Source organism: Peromyscus californicus, unplaced genomic scaffold (assembly GCF_007827085.1).
Source record: "Peromyscus californicus insignis strain IS unplaced genomic scaffold, ASM782708v3 Scaffold_18__1_contigs__length_77618521, whole genome shotgun sequence".
NCBI classification, from domain to species: Eukaryota; Metazoa; Chordata; class Mammalia; order Rodentia; family Cricetidae; genus Peromyscus; species Peromyscus californicus.
The window spans coordinates 40,296,911-40,314,726 of record NW_026294480.1 but is presented as its reverse complement, the minus strand read 5'-3'; the positions used below and the strand labels follow the sequence as shown (position 1 = coordinate 40,314,726).

The 17,816-nt window shown below is 40.4% G+C and overlaps 1 long non-coding RNA gene across 1 annotated transcript; it reads right to left on the bottom strand.

Annotated features, from left to right (window-relative positions):
* Positions 1-1,940: 1,940 nt before the first annotated feature.
* Positions 1,941-14,467, bottom strand: LOC128113523 (uncharacterized). The gene is made up of 2 exons (XR_008219521.1): positions 12,923-14,467; positions 1,941-9,728 (listed from the first exon to the last, which is right to left on the bottom strand). It is a non-coding gene; the product is annotated as an uncharacterized LOC128113523 (long non-coding RNA).
* Positions 14,468-17,816: the final 3,349 nt, after the last annotated feature.

Sequence of the window (17,816 nt, the reverse complement as noted above, 5' to 3'; positions counted from 1 at the left end):
CTTTCCAGTGGACTTCTGGAAACCTATCCAGGCCTACAACTAAGCACACTGTTGCTCAGGAAGCACTTGACTGAGCCCTTAAAAGTCTATGCACTGGCTTAAGTGGGGAACAATAGGAGTATTCAGAGCTCCCCACCATTCGGTCCTCTTTGAAATCCCAGGTGTTTGAATATTATCACCCAGAGCTTCATCATTTCAACTAGCAATCCTTGAGAGAGTGAAGGAATGTGAATGAAATACATGGTTTCTAAAGGTAGTTTTTCTTTGGCATAAAATGCCTTAATCTGATCAAAATTACTATTGTTTTGCTAAAACTCTTGATAAAACGGTATTTGTGTGTGTGTGTGTGTGTGTGTGTGTGTGTGTGTGTGTGTGTGTGTGTGTTTCTATTCATTTCCAGATTCCTTGTGAAGAATCACGGAACCCAAACTTGCATTGTTTCTTTTGATAATGTCCTAAGTTATTTTAAAACGTATTTCCTTGTGCAAAGTGATACTAATTATGTGCATCCTAGTTTACCAGTAGCTACAGATTTTCAACTTGAAGCCATGACACAGCTTTTGTTCTACCATGCATTGAGCTCTGGAGTGGGTCAAAAACAATGCATGTAAAACTCTGAGCTGTGTTTGAAACATAGTAGTTGTGATGATAATAATAGTCATGCTAGTAAGCTTTCCTGTTGTGACGGATTGTTAACATGACACCTAGGAGAGAGGCCTCTGTACACACATGTAGATACCGTCTGGAGACTGTCTGTGAGGGATTCTCTTAAGTTAATTGATGGGGTAATCTTTATTGTGGGCAGGACCATTTTCTGAACAAAGGATCCAAGACCATATAAAAAGGAGAAGACAAGAACTGAACACTACCACCCATACATTGATGTGCTGCACTCTTGATGCTGACTGTGGATGTGACATGACCAGGTCCCTGAAATTCTCCCCTATGTAAGTTCCCTAACATGATGGACTAGAATCCAGATTGGTGACCCAAATAAACCACTTCTCCTTTACACTGCTTTTGTCAGATTATCCAATCAGAGTAACAGAAAAGACACTGTGACATCAGTGCTGTACCCATAACCTGATAGATCAACTTACAAACAGGAAAGCATTGTTTGGCACTCAGTTTTGGTTCCAGTCAATGGTTGGTTGAACCTATTTCCCTGAGACCTATGGTAAGAGTTTGTGCATCATGATGGGGAATGTGTGATAGAGCAAAGAAAAAAATGGACAAACAAAAAAGAGATAGAGGTCCCTATGACTCCTTCCGGAGCAAGTTCTCAGTTCCTAAAAGAATTCTCCCATTGTTTAAAGGTTTCTATCATGTCAAGATAGGAGGAAGCTGAGGATTAGGCTTTTGCCATATAGGTCTTTATAAGACATTCCAGACTAAATGGTTATTTCAACAGTGATTCCTCCTGTGAATTTGTCTGTTTTTCTTTCCCTTTATTTTTTATTTTGTTTTCATGGAAAATGTGTTCATAGGCTGCCCTTGAACTGATCCTTCTGCCTCCTTCTCTAAAGTTCTGGGGTTACAGGTTTGCACCACCATGCCTCACTTACTACTGTTCATTTTTATAGCATAATTACTAATATAGCAACCCTTTTAGGAATAGCAAACATTTTATTTGATGTTGACAAAATAACACAGTACTGTAGTAACCTACTCAAAGAGATTAGCTCATGAAACAGATATCTCAATATGGTCATTTTACACATGTGGGAGCTGAAGCTTTAAGGGGTTAAATAATTTATACAAATTCACACAGTGGGAGGGCTAAGATAGAAGTCAAGAAGTCTCTCCTCAGTGTGGACTTCACAGCATAGAAAAAAAAGATCGAGAACCACCGTGTTAGCATGAGTCATAATGGTGCCAAAGACTTGGCAAACAACACCAAAGAGGTATTAGGGAACAAATTTCTCCAGGAAGCATAAAGGTCTACATTTATCTTTTTATTTATTATTATTGCCACTTGCTACAAAGGTACACTTGATCTTCAACTCATCTCCTTTCATGTTGTCGCTAACTGGATTAGTGATCGTCACCATTTTTTATAGACTCAGGGCTCAGATTCAGGAGATATAGGCATTAAACAAGTGAGAGAGGATTTACTGGAGTCAGCTGTAACGGAATATCATTTAGAGTTCTTCAAAATCTCCAATCTTCGGCTGAGTGCAATAGCATGCACCTGGAGCCACAACCACTTGGAAGTCTAGGATAAGAGGGCCTCCAGAGGCCAGGAGTCCGAGGTCAGTTTAGATAACACAGAAAGACCCCATCGAAAAGAACATCACCAGCCACGTCTAAGGATCCTGTGTGGCCTGTGGACGTGTGTTTGGGCTCGGATTTGGTCAGTTGAATTCCTTTCCATTTCCCCGCTTGAAGCTATTGGTCTCACTCATTTCCTCAACTTGATTTCCTTCTGCTCATTTGGGGGCTGAAGGGCTGCCTGAAAGCCATTGTCAGAGGCTGTCTCTCCCCCGCCAAGGGAAGGCTCTGATCACACAAATGCAGAGAGTATTTGAGAAAATGCTGGAGAGGCAACACACTGATCATGTAACACTCCTACGGTGATTATAGTGATACCACAGCGAGCTGCTTATTCCTTTGGCTACGACTGCAAGATAATAATTTATCTAGAGTTTACAGAATGTACCAGATGAGAGTAGAAAATGTCAGCACAGTGCAGATAAAACTGCTGCATATGTTAAGCTACAGTACCTTCTCTCTGACGTTTATTTACTGAATCTTAGACATTCAAACAAGAAGGACCTTGAAGTGTCTATTAACCTTTTATTCTTGTCTTAACCATGAGTCTCTGTTGGAATAATCCCAGAACCTCTCTCATTGATCTGTGTATTTACTGTGGGGGCGTTGCTTCTTCTTCTCTTTTAGAACTCCAGTTCCCGTTTCAGATGCAAATTCTTGAACTTATTTCACTGCATTTCTCTTCTGCCATCCCAACCTACAAAGGAGCAGCACCTGTGTGTCCTGCTGTGATTGAGGACTCATCAAAAGTTGACACAACATGAAGAGAAGCTTCAGTAGTGCAGTGTCTGTACAGTCCTGCACCAATCGAACAAGAGCTTTGGGCACAGTGGAAAACAGGAAGGATGCTCAATTCCTTATTTATTGAGAAATAAATCCTGTCCCTTTTATAGCTGCTGCAGCTTTAATGTCTTTATCGCCCCAACTTTAAGGTTCCTGAGCTCTGTTCTTGGCAGACGATACTGTTTCTATTAAATAGAGGGACAATATCCACTTATAAATGCCTCTCAGATCATTTTTCAGTACCTATTTCATAAACGGCATATTGGAAGGGTGGCCCTTTTTTTGGCAGACCCTCAGGTTTTTGTTTTGTTGTTGTTTTTTTTTTTTTTTAAATATCCTACTCAGTTGGATGTATTGTCCCTGGCAATGCGTGTAGAGATGATTGCTCTGTACTTGACATGGCCCTAGCCTTGTCATCAGCACCGTGAAAGGCTGGCCTCAAAGCTGCCTAAGTCTATGAAATCAATAAAGGATCAGATCGGAGACATGGATTCCTCTGAACTCGGAGTGGAAATGAGTGTTCCGTGTATCTATTAATCTGCCCACATCAAGTAAATCATCACAGAAGCTTTTGGCATTCCATCAAATTGACAGCATGGCAAGGCAGAAAAGCAAGAAACACACTTACACTTTATTGCTCTTGACCAGATAAATGACCTTCATCACTCAAAACGATGAAACCAACTAGAAACAGAAGTAAAATGGTCCTCTATCCACTTCTTAGCAGTGCTCAAAACCCACAGGAGGAATAGAAAAAATGAATATGGGAAGATGGCATGGCAATATTATTTGGTCATTATTCTTTCAAAGTTGGTGGCTACCCCCGGGTACACTTGACTAAGTTATTACATGTTTATTTAACGTGAAAGTAAACTTTTCAGGAAGATACTAAGTAGTCACCAATTACAGGCCACATAATGTGCTGAACGTTTACAGTAAGTGATCTCATTGATCAGTGATTCAATTTGCCATGTGATAGAAGGATACAGCTTTTATTGTGATTCTTATATGAGTGAGAAAATTGAGGGTTGATTCAGTTTTATATTTTTTAATAATTCTCCAGCTCTCCTGAGTTAGTAAGTGAAAGGCAGGAATTCCCATTCTCATCTGTTTAGCCCATCATCTAACTTACAGACTTTTAAAAACTCTGTATAAGAGGATGCAACCTTGGATAAAGAGAGAGCACAAAACAGATCTTAGAATTTGTGTTGTGAACATGGTTATTATTTTCTCTACTCATGGAAAAAGAAGCAGGAATGGTGCTCAAGGTTCAGAATATGGGCATGATTTTCTTTTGAATATGTAATTAAAATTTGAACAATGAATGTCAGGTACCCTAATTTGACTATGTTTTTCTAGAACAAAAGTCAAAGAGTTCCTATTTAGGATATAGCAGTCTGGGATGGAGGAAGCTAAATCATGCTTTAATGTGAGAGCTCTGTGTGTTGTGTCCCAATTATCTTTGTATTCTGAAGAAGCATTAGACCTTTCCCCTAAACTATGTATTGAAATGCATAAAACAATAGACACAAAATAGCAAAGGAAACAGATTCTTTTGACATTTAGTTACCAGGGTTTTGAAGTGTGGTGCCTTGATGCATGAAGAGATTCATTAATGAGCTAAGTCACAAGATCTTGCAACAACTCTGCCAGCAGTGGATCTGGGGTGAATTCAAAAGTATTCAACAGTTCATTTTTTTCAACAGTTGTAATGTGATATGTAGCACCCTCACTCACAGTGGAAGGTGAAGCTAGTTTTTCTTAGAGTTTAATGATGATAATGATGCAGGCTTTTTCCTTCCCAAGTTCACCCGGAGGTTACAAAGTGGTGAGAATAGAAACCATCCTTTTATGCAGCTGTTCTCAACCTGAGTTGAGACCCCATGGGTATTGCATATCAGATATTCTGCAAATCAGATATTTATATTACAATTCCTAACAGTAGCAAAATTACAATTATGAAGTAACAATGAAAATTTTATGGTTGGTGGTCACCACAACATGAGGAACTGTATTAAAGAGTAGCAGCATTAGGAAGATTGAGAACCACTGCCCTAATAAATGTGAACCAGGGATGAGGCTGATGATGGGGACAAGGTACCACAGAAGTTGAAGGCCTCATCAGGACCAGAGGGTTGCTGGGACACAGACTTTTCTTGTCCAAGTGATTATTTGAAACTTAACTGTTGACTTCCTTTGTAACAACAATAACAACAACATCATCAATAACACCAACAAAACAATCCAAGAAATGTGGGTCAAAGTGAAAAGCAAATGAAATGTTACATATGTTCTAGAAAGCTCAGTGATGCCTTGTCTATTCTGAGGAAGAAATCTCAGGTTTTGACAGTGACCTTACTTTGGGAAAAGGCAAGAAAGGTTCAGGAGAAGATATGACATTCCACTTCAACAGCAAGCAGGAAAATAAGCATGCTACTCCCTTAAAAGATTTGAGCAGCAAAATAAGATGGCAACACCATAAAATCATTGTGAAAAATAGGAACAAATATGTTGAAATTAGAAATAAATTACTCAGTCAAAATGGGAGAGAAGTATTACATAGAACTCCAGTTACCAACACAAAGAGAAAGGCACAGTTAGAACCAGTTATCATTGATTGAGTCAAAAGTCAACAACAGATGAGTAGTAACCTGAATGTTAACCATCAGCAATATAGTTACATGGAATCAAACTGTTGTCCCATTAATTATTTGCTAAGAAAGTAAAAATAGACCATCCAGGGCCATGAAGCAAGACTCTGCCTCAAACATCTCTAAAAGAAGAGAAACACTAGTGACTGGTGTAAATGATGGGAAACTCTATGGGACACATTAATACCATCACCAACCATGGAGCAAATGGAAACAATGTACCTCATAATGTGATGCCATTGGAAGCAGGGTGGTTTATATAATATGAAATAAAACACAAACAACAAAACACGATAGATGGAATGCAATCTTGATAAATAGAGCAACTCACACTGAGAGAGAGGCATTTACACAAAGCGCTGATCTGTATTACACTTCTCCTCCCTCTCCCCTGCCATCTTCACCGCTACAAAGTCCTAAACCTCTGTAGAATTCTAGGATGAGAGTCATTTTCTTCATAGAGAGTTAAAGATCCCATTGTCATCTGACTATTGTACAACTTAAAGAGAGAAACAAATGCTTCACAGTATGAGAAAGCTCTTGAAATTTAAATATAAGAGCAAAAACTTAAACATAGAACAGAAACAAATGCTTCACAGTCTGAGAACACTCTTGAAGTTAACATATGAGGACAAAAGTTTAAACATAGAAGTGTGGATTGTTGGCATCAATGAAAGGCTTTTTGTGTTAGTATCCACTACTGCTATGTACAATCAGCAAATGTGGATGTACTAAAGGAACTCAAATGCATTATTTTACAATTCTAGAATTCATTTGTTCAGTATACTCACGTTGGGTAGAAGCCAAGATGCTATTGGCCTCTTCTTGGATGGAAGCAATTTCTTTGTCTTTTTAGTTCTACAGACTGCCTGCATTCATTGACTCAAGAACCCTTCCTTCTCTTTCAAGGTCGGCCATCTTAATTTGCCATCTATCTGCTTGCATTCCTTTTCCATACTTCAGGATTGTGATTCTATGGAGTCTCCCCTGATAATCCAGGATAGACTCTTTACTTTAGGTCAATGGATTAACGAAGTTAATTCTATCTTTAACCTTCAGGATTAAATTGTATCATTTGCAACATCCAAGGGTGTTCCCTCTGAAGTATAATAGAATCAAACAATTACGAGATGTTGCTGAGAAACTAAACATGGATGCCTATCCAATGGATGTCTCTCAAAGGGCGCTCTTGGGATCTCATTAATCACTTGGTGAAGTAATATATTTAAATAAGACTCCTTTAATGGAATACTACAGCAAGTCACAGAGCAGACTGAATGTTTCTACTATGCATGGTTAAAATGTCCACTTGAAATGTCTACATGTTACCCTCCCCTAACTGAATCCTACATTTAATTTTAAAATTAGATTAGGTTCTTCTATACTCTAAAAGATTTTTTTTTATTATTTTAACCCCGCAGGGTTCCCTCTATTTCTATCTATTTCTATCAGATACACATGACATAGTTTTGCTTATAACTATTCTATCCCATCTCTTACCACTATTCGCCCATCATTAGCATGGTCTTTGGTAATATTTTCTGTGCTCAGTGAATGTCCTTTTCCTTCCCAGTCATGACTACTTCTGAAAGGAGTTATCAACACTCTCAGTTTGCAGATGATGAAATGTCAGATCGAGAGATGAAATTTGGGATTCTGATTCCAACAGCCCGAAAGTGGGAGAGAAAGACTTGAAACCCAAATCTGTCTGGCAGAAGCTTGGTGTTTGTGAACTATTTGTCATATCTCTCCAGAGGACACTCCATCTTTGGATTATAAAAGGCTCTGAAAAGGCTCCTAATTTTTCTGAAACTCTCACAGCAACCACCCCAGACTTAACCAGATGGCAGGAGCCCTGTACACCCATGGGATGGTCACAAAGGTGGGCAGAAGCAGAAGGGTACCATTAGCAATGGCACTTGTTTCAGTTTTGGTTTATTTTGCTAATGAGGAGATTATGCAACAAGTTAAAGATTCCATTTCAAAGGGTTTGTATTTTGTGCCTGTGAATGATGCTTGGTAGCTTAGGAGAATTTTGAGAATCCCTTTTGCAAGTTTTGGAAAGACGACTATATGACCTCAGTTGGGAAGTCATCTAGCAAAAACAATGTAACCAGGAGACTATCAGTGGTTCTAACCACAGAATTTACATAGTTTTGTCATCCAACCAGTTGTCACTAAAACAATCCCAAATAACTCCACTCAAAGGAGTGGTGGTGGTGATGTGTTGATCTCCAGGAGCAGGCTTCCTGCTCTCAGAGAGCCCTTTGGGGAAGTTAAGATCAGTTCACAGAGCCCCACCCCAAGATGAAATTCCAGAGCACTTACACTTGTGCCTAATGATAATAATTAAGGATTAAAAAGGGCTCTTCAATGCTGACAGATGATACATTTTATTAGCCATGCAGCAAGGTATCATTTCTTTTACCAGAACATCTCCTAGCACAAATTATCCAGAATCTGCTTCAGACCCAGAGAGACATAAACTAAGTTTATATATATATATATATATATATTAGATATTTGTGTGTTTTTGTGTTTTCTAGGAGCACAAGAAGCCCTCCTTGGATCTGTGCAGACTGTAGAAGAGGACTGCATTCACGGGGCTTTCTCATAGCTCTTACTACTAAGCTGATCCATCCAAGCTCAGGCTTGAAGCAAATGGAATGGCCTAAAGGACCTGGGGAAAGGGCTGGTGCTCTCAAGCAGGCCTCATGCCAAGATAAGGCTATGGAAACTGGCATGGATGAGCAGAGGCACCTGGGGAGGCTTGCTGGTCCTGCTTTGCTATCCTGCTTTGTTTCTGTACACAGTTCCCAGCACAGAGCAGGTGTTTGTGGGTTGGATAAAGATGTCTTTCAGCTCACTGGCCCTGGGTCCTCCTTTAGAACAGACACACTGTTCATGACAGAATTAAGCAGAGCTTTAACATTGACACAGCCTTTGGAGTTGCTATTAATACATTTTAGTCTTCTCCCAGCTCACTGTGTTCCTGAGGTTCCCTAGCCCAGCTCTCTGAGTCTGATCTGTAGGTCACTGTCTTGGGGAGCCTCCCATAGTGAAGATTTGCACTTCTCATGTCCCATACCCCTCCTCAGCTTTCTGCTCTGGCTACATTGCCGGTTCAGTTCTGGAGCTTCCCAAGTGACATACCTTCACATACTGTGACAAACAAGGGAAGGGGCGACTGAAATGGTCATCACTCAACACCGGGACAGGCAGGGCCTGGGAGCTGTCTGTCTCCACGCTCCATTTCCATACAGCTCCTAGGCATAAGCAATGCCCTCTGTTGTCTCCATCTAGTCACATAACAAATGCTTTCTGAGGAAGCCAAGGGTAAAAAGATCCAAAGGCCTTGGAGCTCTGACTCAAGTCTCCACAGTGGGTTCAATTGCAAATGTGCATCAGATTCTCCATCCTGGCTGAGCTTTTGATAAATACAATACTGTTCCCTAGCATCCAAAATTCTGACCCTGCCAGCATGAGCTCTCAGAAGTCGATTGGAACAAACAATGGAGTTTTTATGAGAATTTTTTAAATCAAGATGGATTGAATATCTGTTGCAAATATTCCCCTGACTGTGATGGTTTATTTCTTGTTTGTGGCTGGGGTGCTTTGAAACAGACTGGCGTTGTGTATTCCAGATGGGGGAGGAGGGAATCACCCAAGGCACACAGACAGACAGGGCCTCCATAATCTGATGACACTTCCCTCCCTGTTAATTTTTTGGACTTGGAAAAACAAAGGGAAGAAAACACTGACAAATTGCTTGTGGACTTCTCATGTTGGAACTCCTCACACGGTGGTAGCTGAGCTATGGGGTTCACCTTCTCTGGCAAGAGGCTCTCTTGCAGGGCACTTGGAGACACTTTGATGATCTGAAATGCTGTTGTGTTGCGGGAGTTTTCTTCAGAGGGGAAGGTCTGCCAGGGAGGCATGAGGGAGCTAGGGGAGCATGTCTTCGGAAGCCCTTTAGTTTACATCCAGATATATCCTCTCCTGCTCAGGGTTCAATGTGCCCATCTGAAAAAATGACATATTAGTGATGTTTTAGCAGGCAGTTATTTATAGCACTGGTTTCATATTTACATTTTTAAAATTGAGCTTTTTCCTTCCCTTTGAAGGATATTTTACCTACATGTGTATATGTGTACCCCTTGTGTTCAGTACTTATGGAGGCCAAAAGAGAGAGTTTGAATACCCCAAGACTGGAATAACAGATAGTTGTGAAATCTGTGTTGGTGCTGGGAAGGGATCCTGGGTTCATCCTGAACAATAACAAGTACTCTAAATGACTGAGCCATCTCCCAGCCTTAAAGGGTAGTTTTATGTAATTATTCCTAATAAAGTCCACTAAATTTATAAATAAATATGCAAATTAAATGCATATAAATTAATTGAAATAAGCACCACAAATATGAGACCTGTTTACCCTGATTTGAACATTTCACAGTATACAGCACCTGTGAACAATACATTTAATCCTACAGACATGTGTAATACTACGTATTTAATTCAAAACATAAAAATAAACTAAAAATAGAATTAAGATCTTATTTAAATTTTAAGGAGTTAATATTCAATAAACTAACTGGATCATTAGTTATGAAGTTGGCACATGTTTCCCCAAATAAAGTCCAAAAAGAATATTCTTTAGACATCAGCTCAAAAGATACCACACATCATACACAACTACTTACTTTGAACTTACATTGAACAAACTTTAACAGAAAGTTTGATCAATGGGCAGCAAAATATAATTATGTAACTTTAACATGTCATAAGGTATTCACCTTTTTACTTTTCAACAATGGAGATATCTTATTTGCTTTACAGTTAGAGTAATAAACAGCTGGATGGAATTTACTTTTGAGCCTTATTGAGTCCTCATCAGAGCAAATACGTTTATGCATATGAGGATGCCAAAGCTCACTGAAGTACACTGTTCTAAAGCTACAAAAAGTTAGAGAAAGGTTTTGGAGATGGCTCAGCAGTTAAGAGCACTTTCTACTCTCACTGAGAACTTGGGTTCCGTTCCTAGCTCACAGCCATCTGGAACTCCAGTTCCAGGGGACCTGATGCCTGTTTCTGGACTCCTTAGCAACCAGGTACACATGGGTGCCCCGCCACCCATGCAGCCAAAGGAAACAAAACCCCCAAAACCAAACCAACCAAACAAATACCCATCCTGCACATAAAATCAAATGTAAATAAATCCTTTTTCTTCTTCCAATCTGATATACTCAATAGAGTAGTAATAAGTTTCCAGAAAGAATAAAATCATGGCATTCTTCAGAAAAAAAGGAACTGATAGTATTAAGTAAAATAAACTAGGCTTAGAAAGATAAAATGACATTTTCTTTCACAGGATGTAACTAGCTTAAAAGACAGTGTAAAGAAGGGGTCTGCTTTGGCAAAGGAGGGAAGGATTGGATGTGACTGCAACACATTGTGTATGTGTGGAAGCCACAACAAAACCATTGTTCTATACAGCATTAGAGCGTAACGGCGGTGCTGATGGAGAACCTGTCACTTTGTGTTCTACCTCCCCGCTCTCCCCATGGCTTTTCTTATATAAGCTAGAGGGATGAGGAGGTAGATGCTCCTTCAGTTGGTCCAGACATAGGAGGACACTTGGTACATAGAGAGGAGAGCAGGACCAGGGTTCAGCTAGATCCAGAAACAGTAAGTAACCCTCTAAAGTGTCACATTACCTGCAGCAGTTTACTGAAGTTTTAAAACTATTATTACTCATTTTAGAATTAATCTTTTACCCATCCTCAAACAAGTGACTTATTAAACTCCATGGGCCCTACACAAAGTAAGACATGGACAGAAGAGATTGACTTGAGAAGAAGGGTCGACGGTGGAATGTGAGGGACTTGAAGAAGGGAAATGACTAAAGGTGTAATTTGTGTAAATGTATAAAACAGTTAAATAATAAAAGAACCTTAACATAGAAAGCTATAACTTTTGGATTCGGTGGAGACATTAGAGGCCATCAAATCTAATCTGATTCCCCAATGAGGATATTTGGTTCCCTGAATGTACCCTGATGATGAGAGACACCACTAAAACCCAGCTTGATTAAGGCCTTTCTGTCACGTTACCTTTTGTTAGTTGTTAAAGCTTCTCCTGGCATGGTGGACAGAATCTCAGTGAGGGATACCCAACAGCTCTTACCTTGGAGAAACAACACTTTCCATTATCTGCTTGGCCTACATTTCTCCCCAGGCCCTCCTAGCACTCTTGGAGTCATAATAGAACAAGAACTATTGGTATTTATATACAATACCTAACACCCTGACGTTAGTAGGTTTTTCAATAAATTCTTGTTAATTTGTTAATAGGTAGGAATAATAGAAAGAGGATTTTCATTTGTCTAAGATCTATGAATAATCTCATGCATATTCACTCATCAGTGTGAGTTAGTCTTACATAACAAAGAACCCTAAAATTTCCATGGTAATCTTTCATCTACCAGCAACAATATGTTTGATTTCCAACCTTCCCCCCCACCCCCAATTCTTTAACAATTCTCTAAAGTGTAGTCTGCTACAATCTCTTTCAAGCACCGAACTGTATTATTTCTCTTCTGACCTAGAACCAGGGTCTTCTGTCCAAGTAGCATGGACTGAGGACTTTCTTCCCATTTCCATCTTCCCTATGGGCCATCCTCTCTTTTCCACATTTCCACCAGTCCTTGGCAACCTTTTAGTAATACTGCAGGTGTCCTGGAGCCGACATACAGCAGTGTTCGAACATGCATGCAAGGAGTATATTCCAGGCCACTAATCCATATGACAGTTCAGACAAAGGGCATGGGGAACATGTGTCAGGGCAGCCAACTCCGCTGATGCAGTCTACGCAAGTCTTTGTAATTGTGTCTTTGCAGAGACATGGTTCGGTTGGTATCAAGTTTTTCCTACGGTTCTCTGATCCTGTATCAACCCCCCCTTCTGCTCTCCCGCCTCCTCAGCAGCCTCCTCCTCTTCCTCCTCCCATGTCACTGCTGGTGTATGCATGCGTCATTTGCAACCTCTCACTGTGGCTGGAACATCACCGCATCTATGAATAGATTTAACAGCCTCCTTCAAGCTTCCTCTCAGGCCTGGACTGACTCAGCGACACTGAGAACAGAGAGCACTTTGACTGACAGCGGGCTTTATCATCCTATGTTTCCATAATATGGATACATAAAAGAGAATGAGGCTTACCAGAGACTCCCCTGAAATAATAAATCCAGCACGAAAATGAACAGGGAAACAAAAAGCGACTTCACCCCAGCTAGAACGCTGGAGTAGGTGGTTGTAGATAAAATGGTAATTTAGAATATGAAATTTATGATTCGGAAAAAAAAGCTATCTTTCAGATTTGGCTTTGATCTAAAGATTAGAAATTGCTTCCCTTGAGAAAAGATTTAATTTGCAAGGAGCCCGGCTGAGGGAAGCAGGATTTGCGGAAGGCAAATCCAGGTCATCTGTGCATAAGTGATGGGTGCTTATTGTCTCTCACACTGAATTCACAGCTACTACCTTTAATTAGTAACAAGAACACAGTCACAGTAGCAGGCAGCTGCAGAACCTGCCTCTGGGCTCTCAGAGGAACGGCGACCATTTCTGGCTCAGGCAGACACAGCTGCTCCACGGACTCTGAATGTGTGGGAACAAACCCGGCTTGAGATTTCTGTAGTATGGAACCAGCCGGGGAGGTTTTTCCAGAGAGAGATAACTTCATGACTGTTTATTAATAGGACACTAGATTCACCCAATAGAAATGTTTGGTAGTGACTGCTTAATTGTTCCCAGGCAGTAATTACTGCAATTAAGAACCTGCAACATTGCAAAACCTCGTCTAGACTAGTATTAAAAAGAACCTGTTGGCTGGCGATTGCTTTTTGTTGGAGAGAACAGATAAACAGTGCACCTCCGAGTCTCACTCGGTGTCTACTTGGAATCCATCCATCTTCCCATCTTCTCCCCAACTTATACAAGAGCTGTTCCTTCCTTGAACTTGAGGTATTCTGAGTGACAGAACTGGCATGCAAGTACACACCGTGATGCCTTCACTCACCCATAACTCCAAAACGTGATACTTGTCACATGAAGAAAAATAGGATTGACATTCCCACTGCAATGACTCTTAAGGGTTTAGGGATGTGTTTCCTTCATCAGGAGACTCTACTTAGAGACACACTGGAGTGAGAGCAGTGTCTCAGAAGGAGGCAGCGAGGCTCAGAATCGTAGCTGGAAAGAATCTCATTTTCAAAGACACTGCAAAGTCTGGAAAGTTCCTGAGGACATGTCCACCTCTTAAGAAGTCTCATCTGCTTCTGCTTCTGTGAGTCTCCTCCACGACTCAGTCATTACTCCCATCTTCTCTGTTGTCACCCACAATCAGGCAAGTCCTAATCCCCTCCTTCCAAAGTAGTGTAAGTGAAGGGTTAAATGTGCCTTCTCAACTTGGTGATGCCTTCTTCTCTCGTAGAGGTTGTGGCGTCTCATCCCGTCCCAGTTCCATGTACTGGACCATGTGAGCACTCTCAGACTGTTGCTTAGCATGATGGCTGTGTGTTCTCAATTATGAGCTAAAACATTAAGGACAATGATATAACTAGGTGTTTCTGGCACTAACAATAGATTCCGACAAAGCAGGCCTGGGGTATGAAGATGCTCTTTTTAAAAACAAATTTTTGAGAACCTTTGATCCACACAAAAACTAAGAAGTACAGAGACTGTACATATAGTGCAATTTCAACCCACCACATCCCTTCCCAGTTCCCTTTGTTGTAGAGATCTTGCATTAGTAAAGAGCATTTGTTCTAATTAATAAATGAATATTGCTACCAATTATTATTAGCTTGAGTACAGAATTTCCATTGGGCTTCATTCTCCAGAATTTGGTCATGCATGTTGTCTTGAACCTATCACAGCACTACTATACTGAATATTTTCATTGCATTGATTCCCTAGTACTCCACCTGCTAATGTGCACCCCTAAATTCTGTGTGATGGATAATCTTCAAGGTCAACTTGTTTGGATTAAGTAATATTTAGGGTATGACTCAGGCATACCTTTGGGTGTGTCTCTAAGGGCATTTTCAGAGAGGATTAACTGAGGGAATATGACCCACACTGAAAGTGGGTGGCACCATTCCATGGACAGTGGTCCTGGACTGAGCACAGTGGGGAAAGGAGAAAGCCAGCTAGTGTAGAATTCCTTTCTCTGTTTCCCAGTTTGTCTAGATATGAGCAAGCAGCCTCACATTCCTGCTGCCACACCCAAGGGCTGCTTCTGCCCCGAGCTTCCCTCGCATACAGTGTATCCTCAAACTAGAAGCCAAATGAAGCTTTCCTCTCTAAGCTGTGTCTTGTCTGGTATTGATCATAACAACAAAAAGTAATTAATACACTGTAGTCAGTGGCCTTCTTGACATCCATGTAGCTGTGGTTGGCATTTTTTGGTTTGCAGTATTTATTAAAGAATCATCTGATTCGTCTGTGCTGTGATAGATGACCTCTTTGGGACAAACAATGCTCTTCTGTTAGGGTTATTACACCATTATCAACTCAGCTATTGCAGGATATTCTAGTTTCATCCACATATTGGTAACTAAGACTAAAGTTGTTATAAACACCCACATGAAGGCTTTTGGTGGATACACATTTTCAAATCATGTGGATAAATACAAAAATGTTCAAATCAGAATAGCGTGGCACAAGTACAGCCCACTTTGTAAGAAATCGATCAGTCGTATTTGCAGTAGATGTACCAATTTTCAGCCTCGCCAACAGTGAAGAAAATTTTCAGTTGCTTTGATTATTTTTTGAGAATGGATTTTGGACAGTAGAAAACATAAAAGAAATAAGTTGTGGGATTGGATTAATTCAGAACCCTCCAGGAGTTGACATGGCTGTCTTTGCTGTAAACAGTGAGGGTAGTAGATGGTGTGTTAAATAGAACTATGAACTAGATGGTGTCTTCACTTGGTACTTTTGAGCATCAAGAAAAATCAAGTTACTTAGGAAAGCTAAACTGTGTCTTGTCTTATTAAAAATTAGGGTAATGATGCCAATTCCTCAGAATCAACCAAGTGTTAAAGGCATAATGTGTGTAGAAAGACTAGCTAGCATCATCATGGAATTATGGAAAGCACCCAATATGAGACTCTAAGACCAACAATAAAGACTGCTATTTTCACCAGCCCCAATTTGTAATCGTAAGTATATTGTTTCATTGTTATAATTGTAAAGTTCTATATCTAAAACCCTAGTATTCACAAAGTGAATGGAATGTTCCAGTCATTATTTCCATCTAGGAAAACTCTGAGAGGCTAGCAACACCACAGCCTCACTGATAACGGATTCTAGAGCCTCTGAGGGTGCAGCTTCTGCATTCATGTCTCACTGGTGATGTCACTGCGAGAGTGGGTCACTGCAGACTGTCTCTTGGGTTTCCCCCACTAACCTTACCAACTATGGACTCATCCTCTAAGGAAATTGGCGAGCACAGTCTTCTAACTACAGCATGATTGCAGCCTTTGGAGACAAAAAATCTGCAAAGACTACGTTTTCACCCATCTATCTATACACAATTACCATTGGCATACCACGTACCAATGAAACCCTTTGTGAGATGCTCATATGGGGGGGGGTCCACATTTTCACATTTTCTATTGCCTTCACTGTGTGTGTGTGTATGTGTGTGTGTGTGTGTGTGTGTGTGTGTGTGTGTGTGTGTGTGTGTGTTATGTCCCAAAAAACACTTCTTTTGATATATTTTGATGCAGCTTTTCTGTTTCTGAGCTAATAGTTATCTCTAGTTTACCAACTGAATAGAGTCTAAAGTGTGAAAGTGCTCATCTCCAACATCTTATTCCATACAGCTGTCTACTTTCCCCCACTACCCCTTCTGGAAATTTATTTTGTTTACTGACTGTGGATTCCATACATGTATAAAATGTATCTTGATTATGTCTGCCCCTCATATCTCTTCTAATTCCCTCCAGGAATCCCCTTTACATTTCCTTTCCAACTTCATGCCTTCCTTTTATAATTTTTGACTAGTTTATTATTTGAACCTACAAGTCCAATTAGTGTCATATGCACGTGTGTGGAGTCATCCCTCAGGGCTTGGGGAACCGACCAGTGGGCAACACTCCTAAGGAAAATGGATTCTCTTTCTTCCAGCAGCCATCAACTGTCAACAGCTCCTCCAGTAGGTAAGGGAAAACTCAACTCCCACCCCTTCCACACCAGAATTTTTAAATAACTTGACCTTGTGTAGGTGTCGTGTGGGTGACAACAGCTGCTGTGAGCTCATGTGGTCAAGGGCAGTGTAGTGTCCACAGCAGAGCATCTTATAATGCTCTTTCCCACCTCTTCTTTGTTGTTCCGTGACCCTTTCAGGGAGAGAGTTGATATAAGTGTTCTGTCTACAGCTGAGTACTCACAGTCACATTCTCGGCACTTTGAACAGCAATGCATCTCAGGATCAACTACCCACTGCAATAAAAACTTCTCTGATCGAAGTTGGGAGCAACATCAATCTATGGATATAAACACACACACACACACACACACACACACACACACACACACACACACACACACACACACACACACACACAGCTGTTTGATAATATGAACAGTAAGAAAACCATCAATAGGTCTTCCTCTAGGGTTTATGAATTCTCTAGCCATAGGTTTTGACCACGTTTATATACCAGGCCTACTCCCTCCTATGGAGCAAACCTCAAATCTAACCAAGAAAGTGGCTCCTCTGGGGCCTCTGACTGGTACTCATTAGGAGGTAGTATGATCTTCATTTGATAGCCCATGTATTCTGGGAGAATCATTGTTCATGAATGTTCAAATTTCACTTTTTAAATATATTTCTGATTAACTAACAAACTTTTTTTTATATATCCTTAGTTTTAGAGAAGTGACACCTACCTCACCTGTCCTTTACTCCCAACCTCATCCCTATTAAATCCATAGTTCCCAATGCTTTCTCCTGCTCTTTATTATTACAAAATGTCTTCATTAGGGTTCATATTGCTGTGAGAAAACACCATGGCCAAAGCAACTTGGGGCAAAATGGTTTATTTCA